Here is a 14,325-nt window from a genome sequence, read left to right as displayed (position 1 = left end):
TTTCGGTATCATGCCCGAGCATCCCTGAACAGTATTCACAACTGATTGATCGATCCAAATTCTGAGGTGGGGGATTTGGTTCTCGAGTCTGGACAGGACTAACCAAACCCAATTACCTCAGCTTGTGGAACAAAGCGGTGTAGGTTTCTCCCAGCTCCGTGAAAGTTCTCTGCTTCCGCAACCTGTCATTCCTAGCATCTGGATTTCCCCGAAAACCTGCCCCTGAAGGGTTTCTATACGCCCTTGGTGGAGGGTAGGTGTTTTGTGGTGGTGCATATATATTCTGGGGAGCCGGTGCGCGCCATTGTGGGCGAACCGGAGGCTGAGTGTATGCCTGGGCTTGGTGTACGGAACAATGTGGTTCTCGAGGTGGATAGAAATTTTGTGGTGGGTTGTATGGGTATTCTGACCTGTGAGGTCTGGGTTGGTTGTAGTGCGGCCTGCCAGCCCTGGACCAACTGCCTGCCTCGATCGTGGCAACCTCTTCTTTCTTTCTTCTCAGCGCACCTCCCGTGCCGCTTTGAATACCTGGGTTGTGGCTTTGAGTGCCGAATAGTTCAAGATCTTGTCAGATCTCAGACCCTCTTCTATCATGACCCCTATCTTGACCACCTCGTTGAAAGATTTTCCAACTGTTGTCACCAAGTGACCAAAGTAGGTTGGATCTAGTGTCTGCAAGAAATAGTCGACCATCTCTCCCTCTCTCATGGGAGGATCGACTCTAGCTGCTTGTTCTCTCCAGCGAAACCCGAACTCGCGAAAACTTTCCCCGGGTTTCTTCCCAGTTCTCAATAATGTGAGACGGTCAGGGACTATCTCGAGATTGTACTGGAAATGACCTGCAAAAGCCTGCGCCAGATCATCCCACGTGTACCACCTGCTGGCATCCTGCCTGGTATACCATTCTAGTGCAGATCCGCTCAGACTTTGGCCGAAATAAGCTATCAGCAGCTCATCCTTGCCGCCTGCCCCTCTCATTTTGCTACAGAATCCCCGCAAATGTGCCATGGGATCACCGTGCCCTTCATATAAATCAAACTTAGGCATCTTGAACCCAGCCGGGAGTTGGACGTCTTGGAAAGGGCACAGATCTCTGTATGCTACGCTGACTTGATTGCCCAGCCCGTGCAAGTTCCTGAAGGACTGCTCCAGGCTTTTGAACTTTCTCAATACTTCATCCTGTTCAGGAGCCTTAACCGGCTTCTCAACCTCTGCCGGCACTTCCAAATGTGGATTGTAAGCCTGTGGTTCGGGGGCATGAAACGTAGGCTCGGGGGGATAGTATTGTGCATCGTGAGCCTGAAACAATGGCTCACTGGTCGTCCTTTGCAAAGGGGCTGATGTTGGTCCCACAAAAATGGGAATATTGGGTGTTGGGAGAGGTTGATGGGGTGGTGGAGCTTGGGAATCATGAGGGCTTCTTTCTTGATGATAAAGGGGATTTGGGCGGCTTGTGGAAGGGCCAGAGTGAGGGTACTCCGGCGTGTGTCCCAGTGTTTCAGGGCTCTTTTGTGTTTTGGCTATGGCTAGCTGCATTGCATTCATCTCTAGTCCCATCCTTTCGATCTTTTCCATTGCTTCTTTTAATAACTGGCTCATTGGCCTTTCTTCCTCATTACTATTCTCTGAAGTAGTCATGCTTGTCGCTACCGGTCCTTTGGATCTGGTTTGGTATGAGTGTGTTGCCAGAGTTCTTTAACAACTAACTTGTCTGGATCAGACAATAACAAACTTTGTTAGCGTTAGATTTTAATAGATTTGATCATAACACATAGAGGATGCAATGCACCTAGGCAGTTAACCGTTTCTACATGCTTTGCTTCAAACAACGTGCGTCATCCCGGTTTGCTCATTCGTCCCTTTAAAGTATTTTGGGAAACCCTGCGTTTTATTTTATTTGTATTTTCTTTTCTTTATTTATTAAAAGCGGTCGAATCTTATGGGGATTGCCTACGTATCACGTCCCCGCGTGAATCAGACCAGGCGTAGTTCTGCCTCAAAGTAAAGACATACAAAATTCTTGTGAAATCATTGAATTCATTCTCAAAATTTTGCTATTACAAATTACTTCAAACAAAGAATAGCAACAATACAGACTCCACGGTTCTTTGACCCTATTTGATTAAGGGAGAAATAGAAAACAACATATGGGAATGCAACAAAGCCAAGTGACAGGATTTCGACCACGGATTAATTTTCCAACTTAGGGATCCACGAGGCGTCATTCGGCCTTTTCGCGGCTCTAGGTGTGAGGTCTTTCTGCAAGCTTTTTAATTCATTCATGATCCAGTGGATGCCGCCCATGACGGAAGCAAGAAGGGTCTTCCGAGGCATTCGCTCGCATGCCAAGCATTTCAGGTAGATGTAATGCCCGATTTTGTCAATTCTTGCTCAAATGTTGTCCCTTTCTGCGAACAACTGCCTTATCTGTCGGCTCTTTAATCCTAGCGTTTGTGCATTGGTGGCGAGCTGATCCTGGAACATCTCCATTTGCCTTTCCATCCTGGTCATTGCATTGTAATAGCGTCTTCTGTCGGCTTGGGCATCTTGTGTTTGCTTGAAGATCCGCTCTTGCAGAGCGGAATTCGTTTCCTTTACCGCTTTGACGCTCAATTCACAATCCCTCATGACTTACTGTAGGCGCTTCCTCCGGGCCATTGTACCTTTTGCCCACTTGGTCCGCAGTCTTGCTGTGCTAGCCTCGGATCTTTCCAAATCTTCCTGGCATTCTGCAACCTGATCCTTTAACCCTGCTATTAGTCTTTTATCCGCCCGGCTCAGATACTTCTTGATTTCGTCATGCCCTTCTTTGCCTAAATCATTCCACCAGAGCCGCAATTGGAGGGGGATTTTATTCATGATTGAAAAAGGGTTCATTTGGAGTCGTGCTCATTCTGCACATTTATTAATAAGATTTTAACAAGCAAAACTTATTCTGATAACAACAAAAATATATACAATTTTCCTCGAAAGGATTTCTGAACACGACCTCTCAGCGCTTCATGAACGAAGATTTTAAGGTTGTGTGAAAAAAACGAGGTGGTCGTTTGTACCAAGGCAGCCTTCCGGAGTTCCTTTCGGGAACATTTGGCTATTTTTGACATGAGCGGCATCACCCAGACTTGTTTATGACTCTTTAAAATTTGACATATTCGTTTTTGCTATTTTTTGTAAAAGGGGGAAGTCACATCACTAGACTTATTTATGACAAAAATTAGAAATCTTTGACATGTTTTTTTTTTTTTGTTTATTATATTTTAGAAACAACTGAAAACTTTCTAAAAAAATCGATAATGGAAAATATTTTTGAATTATTTGTATTGAAAATTGGGATTCTAAAAACTTTTGGCAAGACAAATGTTCTTGCAATAGATAAAGATATATATTCATTTTTTAGAAATAAAACTTTTGGATAATATATGCATGTATATATTTGTGACAAATAATGAAAGACCCCATTTTTTTTATTATTATTATTATAAAACCCATTTTAGAAATAAGACTCTTTTTGGTTTTTATTTTTATAACAAGACAAACTATATATTTCTATACTTTCCGAAAAACAAAAACAGAACCACGATTCTTTTTTTTCCCTTTACCTTTAATAAAACAAACTAATAAGACGTTTTTTTTTTCAAAATTTTGGCAGAGTTTTGACAGTATTTGGGTATTGGTTTTTTTCAAAGATAACCAATCCATTCCTTAACCACTATTTCCCTTTTTTCCAATTTCACAACATTCGTACTATTCAAAACACCGGTCAGCATGCGTGCACGAGACAAATAAATGCACAGAAAACAAATAGGATGCATCAGGATGGCCTTTTCATATCGGGTTGCTAGTCCTAGACGGACCCAACCCCTGTGTTGAGCCCCCTAAGTCAAATGCAACGTGATGCAAATAAGCGTTCCTACTAGGGATCCGGCATGAAGTCATGTTATTCTATGTTCAAAACCTGGGTCGGTGTTCTAGACAGTGTACCCGAGCGGACAACTCGAGCTGAGGAAGGAGCTCCTTTCCGGGAACCAAAAGGCCAGCCGGCTTAGAAACTTTCCGAGCCTCTTTTATTCAGGGTATGACACTAACAGAATAGGGAGTCTCAACCAGTAAGCACATCCCCGGAGGTAAGAAGAGAAAGGTTTCGGCACAATTTATATACAGTTCAAATAATATCAAAGCGGTAAAAGCAGCATTTAGCACATTAGGCTCAAAACATGTAATAAAATCAGATAATAAATAAAGCCAAATAATAACAATTATTCTAAGCTCGAATTCTAACCCTGAACCAGTGGTTCTGGGTCATGATCCCCAGCAGAGTCGCCAGAGCTGTCACACCTCCTTTTTACGCACTCGAGAGGGCGCAAGGGAGTTTTTCCAATTAAAGGACAATCGAAACGGGATTTGTTTATTTATTTCAGAGTCGCCACTTGGGAGGTTTAGGGTGTCCCAAGTCACCAATTTTGATCCCGAATCGAGGAAATGAATGACTCCATATTACAGTCTGCGTACCAGAAATCCGGGTAAGGAATTCTGTTAACCTGGGAGAAGGTGTTAGGCATTCCCGAGTTCCGTGGTTCTAGCACGGTCGCTCAACTGTTATATTCGGCTTGATTATCTGATTTTATACAAATATGAACTTATGTGCCAATTTTATCTTTTAACCGCTTTTATCATTATTATTATTTTTACAAGGAATTGCAACGTCGCGAAAACATACCTCGAATCACGTTACATCAATGTACACGTGATTATTGACATATCTCGACTCGGTTGAGATTTGGATTTGGGTCACATAAATGTGCACCCGAGTTAAGGAAAATAAATTATTAAAGGCGCGCTTAAAGCAACTAGCGTGTTGTTATTTTGGGGAAAGCCATGAAATTCGCTTAAACGGCATGTCCCGAATTCTAAGTATTTTATATATATACATTTAGAGGGCCCCGCACTTTGTACATTTTTGTTTGTCGAGGCTCGTCTCATTCCTTATGAAAAGAATTTGCAACATCGTGGAAATGCATCTCAGACCACGCCACAATCAATGTACCCGTGGTTAGAGACACATTTCGATTCCGTTGAGATTGGGATTTGGGTCACATAAATGTGCACCCGAGTTTAAGGAGATAACATTATTAAGTACGCGCTTAAAGAGACTATCGCGTTATTATTCTGGGAGGGCCGTGATATTTGCTAAACGACCCATCCTGGAAACTGAATGCTTCGATAATATACATTTAACGAGGGCCCCGCAGCTCGTGCGTTTTTATTTATTTTTGTCGAGGCTCATCTCGTTCTTATTTTAAAAGGATATCCTATAGCAACTACGTTTCTTGTCGCATTTGTCTCTACTAATTGAAAACAGTAGATAGTCCTAATTAATTACGTGCTTGCAAGTTATCTATAACAACATTCAGAAATGCTTAAAAATCAGAAACGAGGCTGCGTGCACAGTCAGCCGAACAAATAATCACGGGCCCAAATCCAGCCCATGCGTGATGGGCCAGACCTGGGCCACTGCTTGTTCGATGCGGGCCTGCTTGGTCTGTTTTGACCTGGGCTTGACCTTCATGAGGTTGAGATTGCAAGTTTTGTGTTCTTTGTCTTAACATGTGGTTTACTAGTTATATGAGACCATTAATCAGAAAAAGGAAGAACTTAGCCAATGATGTACAGTTTTCATGCTTGGCATACATTACAGCACATATTACAAAGTAAACTAAGTCTGAGATGCAACCTATTTCATTGAGAATATTTTCACCTATCAGCATACATATGTAAACTACCATTTAGCTAATCTATATTGATATACACTGGGCATACATGCTGCTTCTATTGTCAACACAGGAATGAAAATTATCATACAGTACATGATATCTAATATAACAATCTATGTATGAAAATCAACTTCAGGTCTTTTCTTTTTGCATTCATGCTCAATGTTCCAATTACATTTGATAGTGCATTGGTTGTGTACCTGGTATAGAGGACAAAGAAGAGAGGACTGATCAGCGGGGCAGTATGCAGTAAACACAGCAACAGTAGATACACAGCAACAACACAGCAACAAACCAACAATCACAAGTGTTTTCCACAGTCCACAGACAACCAGCAACAATTCCCAGAACAAAGAAAACCAGCAGATGGTCGAGCACCAAACAAGTAATCCCAGAAAAGAGTAATGAAACAACAGAAGTAACAGAGTGTTCAATGCAGCAACACCAGCAGTTCAACAATCACAAGCAGCTCAATCAGTGCAAACAACAGAACTTGGCCAAGACAGCTTGACCAATATGAACTCTTATGTAGCTTTCAGACAGTCTTTGGTTACAGTGTTTACTGGAAATTTCCTTATGTTTTCAGTTTTCTTTAAACTCACAAGACCTCTCTCAAGACTAAAAATTCCAGCCCTTTTTAAGTTCTGAAATGGCCTATTTATAAGCCAAACGACCAGTGCAGTCAAGCTGCCTGGATCCCCCCCACTTGCAGACTGCCCATACCCTCTAAACCCATGCCTAAGCATCTTTTGATGCCAGCCATTTGTTCCCCACGCCTGGTTTATTCTTTAATCAAGGATTATGGGCTTATTTTAGTATTCATTTTAAACCCATACTCTTGTGTCTTGTTCCCCATTGGTATTAGTTTAATCTTAATTAGTACCCTACTTGTCAGCTTATTTAAACTAAGCCTTTTCTGTTCTTTTCAAACCCCAGACTACCCCTGTTAAACCCTGCTTATTACTGCCCTGCCCCTTGCAGCATCAGGGCATTCTGAACTCATGAAAGTTCAAATTCAGGACTGCCCTGGACTGAACCTTTTCAGTCATTTTTGCAATGCAAACAAACTCATTTCAGACAATGCTGGGCATTCAGTCAGTGACAAGGTTCAATTAGTCATGTGAAATTATTAGCTCATTCGATCCATTAGTTATAGAAAACTAATCGACGACGTTTATCGAGTCGACTATACTAATTATAACAGGTAATAATCAGTCGTTCAAATAAACAAACACATACAGGGACCTAAAGGCATCAAACAACTTTTGTTCAATTATTGGGAACCTATATGAATTATTTATGCGACGACTAATCTAATCGAACATGTATATCACAGAATACGTTCAAAACATATACAGAAGACAATCGACCAAATAAAAGGTCTTTACAAGGACGGAAGAAATTAAGAAAAGTATCAGAAAATACCGAACAAACACAACAGAACATGCTAACAGACTCATCCACACAAAAACAGAAAAGGAAAACTTACTAGAAAATGTTCAAAGCAGGCCGACCCTAGTCCGAATTAGATTTGACCATTTGAGGCCAAACAAACTCTAACCAGGGTGTTCTCAACCGAGAACACCTTGGTTAAGGTCTATTAGACCTCAAACCCTCTATGAAGCAGGTCGGATTCCTTAGGCTCTTGTGTTCTAAGGTTCAAATTCTCAGATTTGAGTTTTTGGGAGTTGTGGGTAGATTCGGACCAAACCAAACTTGGTTTGGTCACGAGGAGGGTCAGGGGAGTGTCTGGTATGAAGATGGGGTGGTTTGGTATAGATCGAGTTTCGTCTCGAATCTTCAAATCCAGATTCGAGACGATGGAAGGTGATTCGAGGTACAGGGTTAGTAGATTCGTGTTCAGGGTGGTTGGATGTTTCAAGGGTGTGAAGGGGGTGGTCACCGGCGTTCATGCCGCCGGGTTCTGGTGAAAGGGAAACTAGGGCGGCGTTAGGGTTTGGGGGTTTCAGGGCTTGGGGAAGGAGATGACTGAAGGGGGGGGGGGGGTTCGGATAGGGGGCGTGGGGTGAAGGGCCAAGTTTATATACGGAAGGGGAAGGGAGATTGGAGCCGTTAGATCAAGTGATCTGAACGGCTTAGATCTATTGGTGGGTAACAGGACGGGGTCGTTTGGTATGGGAACGGGGTCGTTTTGGTTTAGGTGAGGGGTTGGGTTGAACCGGCTAAATAGGTCGGGTCATGAGGGAAGCCAGGGACCGTTGGATCAATGGGGTTGGACGGCTCAGATCAACTTGCCTGAAACGGCGTCGTTGAGGTGAGTTGAACAGCCTGATCTGGACCGTTCGTTTGAATCAGATCAACGGCTTCAATAGGGACGCCGATACGGCGTCGTTTGAGTCCGTGCTTGGGCAGGCTCGTCTTGGACTGGATCAGTGCTTTGGTTTTGGGCCTGATTTTAATTCATTTTTTTGGCCCAAATCAACCCTTTCTTTGTTTTCTTAACAAAAATGAAATAACAAAAATAAATAATGAAACAAAAAATGAAATTAAAACAAACAACCATGTGACACTTCAACACAATTATCACACCAAATTAAAATATTTAAGTAAGTTAAATCACAACCTAGAACGAACGACGCCTATATATTTTTTTGAATTTTCGTTCTTTTTAACGACCGAATTACGATTTTGACTACCCTGACAGACATGCTTTTGTATTTTGATCGGTAAGATTAAATGCAAAATGGGCAGATCCACACATGACTAACAACACCTGTCACGGAAAAACGACAAATTGTACAGTGAGGCCATTTATCACTATTTTTTGTTTTCCTTTTTGAGTGATTGCTCGTGAAGCAAAAATCACGTGCTTACAACTATATATATTAAACAGCTACATGATTCTGATTAGAGTAAGCTAAACAATTTATATATACAAATAAAATTTAGAATATAATTAAAATAAATCTGGAACTTCAACTCTTCATTTTCGTATTCATGCTACATGTTTCAGTTTACAATAATCAACGTGTCAGTTGTGTACCTGATATTGGAAGCAAAAGAAAAGTGAGATCAGCAGAAATTCAGTAGCATACAACAACAGCAACCCCAACAACCAGTAACAACCAGCAATGAGAAACCAGTGACAGATTTTAAAATTAAGATGAAAATCTCAAAAAAAACACCGACAACAATCAACGGACAGAAGCCAAAGGAATTTTTTCAGATTTGAAGGACTAATTAATGTTCAACCCTTAATTTCTGAATCCGTATATCAGAATACTTAAATTGTATATCGGGTGTATACTATTCTTCTTTTGAATTTCCAGAATGTTTTTCTTTTTATTTTCTGAATCTTAGTATTTTCGGAATTTTCTCTCTCTTTAATATACAACTCTTTTTTTTCTCTATCTCTCTCTCTTCTGTATTCTCTCTTGTGTTCTCTCTTCTTTTCTCTATCTCTTCTCTATCTGTCCTCTTTTCTATCCTAAAAATCTGATCAAGTTCTTTCATTTATATCCCATCCCAAACCCTTTAATCAATTAATAAAACAATCATTTTCCCCTACCAAATCCACTATCTTCTCACTCATCCCCCTTTTAATCCCACTACCTAATGTTTTGTCCCCCACTATATTAAACTAAAGAATTATTCTCATCCCATTATGTCTTGTCCCCCATGCCTAACATAAACAATTATATCACCCACACCCCATTACATTTTGTCCTCCATGCTTAACATAAAGAATTATTCAAAATGTTCAATTACCAAACTACCCCTTCGACCTTATTGCAATTACCATTTTACCCCTGAACGTACTGCAATTTACCAAACTACCCCATCAGCTATAACCAATTCAACTAATCAATCTTAACCAAAATATAGCCAATATGACCAATTTCTTAAACAAACTCAACAACAAACCATATGAACACAGATGAATCATTCAACTTCAAATTAATGGAAATAAATTAACCATATTGGGAACCAATCCTGGTTAACTTAAACCAAAAATGAATGAGCAAAAGAGACAACAATATTAACAACATGATTCAAACTAAATCAACAAATCAAAAAACCAAAACAAACTCACATAAAATCACTGGATTAAAAACGAACTTCAAACAAAGATGAACATGAATTAAATCTATTTTAAACAACAAAACATGACGGATTCAAATGATTAAACTAACATATTTCCCTATTAAAACTAAATTCTTTTAGGTAAATAACAAAACCAAACCTAAGAAGAAACAATTATGAATTTAAACTTGAATCTAACAACATTAACAATTTCTGAAAAATACATAAAACACATGAAACAAACTGAAGAAATAATTAATTAAATTTAAATTTGAATCTAACAAACATTAAACTAACAATTTCACATGAACAAACTGAAAAATTAACAAAACAATGAACACGAACAAAACAAAAATCAAACATTTACCGTTTTTAGATTTGAGAATATCAAAACGAAATACAGACAAAATAAAACTTAAAACCCACTAACCGGATTGAAACGACGAACAATGATTGACCAACGACGAACTCGTATGGACTGTTTTGACGACCCCAACCAAAACTCGAACAAACGACGACGAAGACGAACCTAAGAAGCAAACGAAGGAGGTGAAGCAGAAGAACATAGTCATGGCAGCGATGAGGGTTTGTTTTAGACTCAGCTTGGACGATGCAGCAGCGACAACATCCATGGCGGACAGTGAAAACGCAACAGCTATGGAGAAGATGAAGCAGAAGGCAGAAGCAGCTGGTCGTGTATACGATGAAGTGAGGCAGCAACGTTGGTGACATTGCTGCTCGTCATGCTGGACGCGGGCAGCAGCCATGTTAGCTCAGGTTCGAGCTCGACGAAACAGTAGCAGCTATGGGGTCTGTTTGGACGTAGCGAAGAAGAAGTAGCAGCTGGTCGTTTGGATGGAGCAGCTGCGGGCAGCAGCAAGAACCAGAAACAGACGATGCAGCAGCAACCATGGTTCTTGGGGTCGTTCATGGCTGTCGTTGGGCGATGGTGGAGCTGGAGTCTCGAGGGTTTGTTTGGACGATGAGGAGGGGGAGGTCGTGTGAGGGTGGTCGACGTTGGGCAGCAGGGTAGCAGCAAGGGGGGGGGAAGCCATGGTTGCTTGCTTGATGCTTGAGGAAGAAGAAGGAAAGAGAGGATGGGGGCGGATGGGTAGTGTAGGTTTAGGGTTTTGATTTCTTTTTTTTTGTTTTGTTTGTTTTTTTGTCAAATGTAAGATATGGAGTGTTGGGTATTTGGGTTATGGACCGGGTCGACCCGGTTTAAAATGGACCGGGTCATGGGGAAGGTTGGGCAATTTTTGGGCTTGTGGTTTGAAACTGAAGAAGAGGCCCAATTCCGATTTTCTTTATATTTTTGCTCTTTTTTCTTCTTTTATTTTCTAAAACTAAATTCTAAAAATCCTTAAATTATTATATAGAAGTAAATTAAGTTATAAAAGTACAAATTAACTCCCAATAACAATTAACGCACAATTAAGTAATAATTAAGCATAAAATTGTACAATTGGACATTAAATGCTAAAAATGCAAAAGATGCCTGTTTTTTTGTAATTTTCAATTTTTGTAAAACAAAATTAATTACTAACAATTGTAGAATAAAATCCTACATGCAAAATGCGACATATTTTTGTATTTTTTATTAATTTAACAAATAAACATGCACAGATAGAAATACAAATAATTATCAAAAATGTCACAAAAATTCTAAAATTGCACACAAAGGAAAATTGTTTTATTTTGGATTTTTTGGGAGTAATTCTCATATAGGGCAAAAATCACGTGCTTACAATGAGTTTAGCAAATTCTTCACATAATGAGACTGTTGTAGCCTCAAATATGATGTCATCCACATATACTTGAACAATGAGTAAGTTTCTTCCCCGTTTCTTCAAAAATAATGTATTGTCAATCTTTCCTCTTATGAAACCATTTTCAAGAGAAACTTGGATAGCCTCTCATACCAGGCTCTAGGGGCCTGCTTCAACCCGTACAGTGCCTTATCCAATTTGAATACATGTTCAGGATGTACATGACATTCAAAGCCTGGAGGTTGCTTGACATAAACTTATTTCTTAAGAAAACCATTTAGAAATGCACTCTTCACATCCATTTGAAATAATGTGAATTTCATATATGATGCAAAGGCAATGAGGATCCTAATAGATTCCATGCGAGCAATTGGGGCAAGCGTTTCATCATAATTGATCCTTTCCAATTTCTCCTGATTATATCCTTAGATAACAAGCCTTGTTTTGTTCCTTGTAGTGTTTTCATGTTCATCCAGCTTATTCTTGAATACCCACCCGATCCCTATGATGGTTTTGTCTGAGGGTCTAGGTACCAGGTGCCATACCTTGTTTCTTTCAAATTGATGTAGTTCCTCTTGCATTGCCGTAATCCAGTCTGTTTCTTTCAAGTCTTCCTTGATATTTTTGGGTTCTATTTGGGATAGAAATGCTGAGAAGGCTAGAAAATTTCTGGTTTTTGAACTTGTTTGAACTTCAGAATCAAGGGGGTGATTATATTATCAAGTGGATGAGAGCTTTTGTGTTTCCAATTTGGGACTGAAGTTTGATTGGTAGAGAAACTGGGCAAATTGGATGGATTTCCCTGCACTCCTTGTTCTGCTACCTGTGGAGTGCCTTGCACTGCATCTCCAACTCTTTCTTCAGCTTCAGTGGTAGTAATTGGAGTACCGGGTTCCTCTTGAGAAGTGGAATAGGATGTTACATTGTCTTTACCTGCCTCCTTCATCAAATTCATCATATCATCCTTGCCATTTGAAATATTAGATAATTCCCCAGGAACCAAAAGTGGTTCATTGTCTTGATCATCACTGTTTCCTTCCTTGCTAGAAGAGAGTGTTTCGTTAAATATCACATGAACACTTTCTTCCACATATTGTGTCCTTTTGTTATAGACTTTGTAGGCTTTACTTTGAGAGGAATATCCAGAAAGATTCCTTCATCACTTTTTGCATCAAACTTCCCAAGCTGGTCCTTCCCGTTGTTGAAAATATAGCATTTGCATCCAAAGGTTCTCAGATGAGTTATATTTGGTTTTCTTCCATTGAGTAGCTCATAAGGAGTTTTGTTCAGGAGTGACCTGATCATGCACCTGTTCACCAAGTAGCACACAGTGTTTATTGCCTCTACCCTGAAATTTTTAGCAATTCCACTGTCAATAAGCATTGTCCGTGCCATGACTTCCAGAGTTTTGTTCTTTCTTTTAACAATATCATTTTGCTATGGAGTCCTTGGGGCTGAGAAGTTGTGAGTAATCCCATTTTCATTGCAAAACTCATCAAATTTGGCGTTGTCGAATTCTATCCCATGGTCAGATCTGATACATGCTACTTTCAATTCCATCTTCACTTGAATTTTCTTGAAAAAGGCCACAAATACCTCGAAGGTCTCATCTTTTGTTCTAAGAAACAATGTCCAATTGAATCTTAAATAGTCATCCATAATCACAAAAATATACTTTTTTCCACCTCTGTTTGGTATTTTCATAGGACCACACAGATCCATATGAAGGAGTTCGAGTGATTTTGATGTGCTAACATCCTTCTTTGGCTTAAAAGATGATTTCACATGTTTTTCTTTAGCACATGCATCACACACTCTATGTTCCTTGAACTTTGAAATTGGCAGACCACGAACCAGGTCCTTCTGTATCAATTTATTCAGAAGTGAGAAGTTTGCATGCCCCAATCTTCTATGTCACAGTTCTACATATCAACCGCCTTCAAACAACTCATATCACTAGCTTGCAGAGATTCAAAATCAACAACATAGATGTTCTTATATCTTTTGGCTACTAAAACCACTTCACTAGTTACCAGATTAGTAACTGTGCACACTTTAGACAAGAACTCTACCTTGTTCCCTTTATCACAGATTTGAGAGACGCTCAAGAGACTGTACTTCAGGCCATCCACATAGTACACGTTCTCAATTGAGTGTGAAAGAAACTTTCTAACCTTTCCGACACCGAGAATGTACCCTTTTTCCATTTCCAAAGGATACATTCCCTCCATGCAGGGCTTTTAGCGAGAGAAAATCCATGATGTTTCCAGTTATGTGCTTTGAGCATCCACTGTCCATGATTCATTGCAGTCCGCTTCCTCTTACTATTCCCTCTTCATTCAAATTATGGGTTAGATTTAGGAGCCCAAACTAGTTTGGGTCCCTTGTAATGAGGAAAAAGGTGGATAAGAGCTTTTCTAGTCCATGCAGGAAATATGCGATTTTTGCGAGTGGTACCTGGTCCCCCTTTAGTAGTCAGTTTTTCAGCAAATACTTTATTTTTTTGAACAAATAGAACCCTGGCCTGGCAATTTTCTTTGAAGTGTCCATTGTTCCTACAATAGATACAAAGCCAGTTATCAGGATTAGTGACGTACTTGCTGTGAGGGTTGTAAGGAATTTCTCCTTTTGGAACCTGATTCCTTGTCTGTTTCCACTATTGTTGAAGTACATGGTAGTGACAACATCTAAGGACCAGGTCCAATTAAGGGATTTCTCAAGATCAATTTTTACTTTCTCTA

Source organism: Nicotiana tabacum, chromosome 5, assembly GCF_000715075.1.
Source record: "Nicotiana tabacum cultivar K326 chromosome 5, ASM71507v2, whole genome shotgun sequence".
In the NCBI taxonomy this organism is placed as follows: domain Eukaryota; kingdom Viridiplantae; phylum Streptophyta; class Magnoliopsida; order Solanales; family Solanaceae; genus Nicotiana; species Nicotiana tabacum.
Note: the sequence above shows the minus strand (reverse complement) of the source record.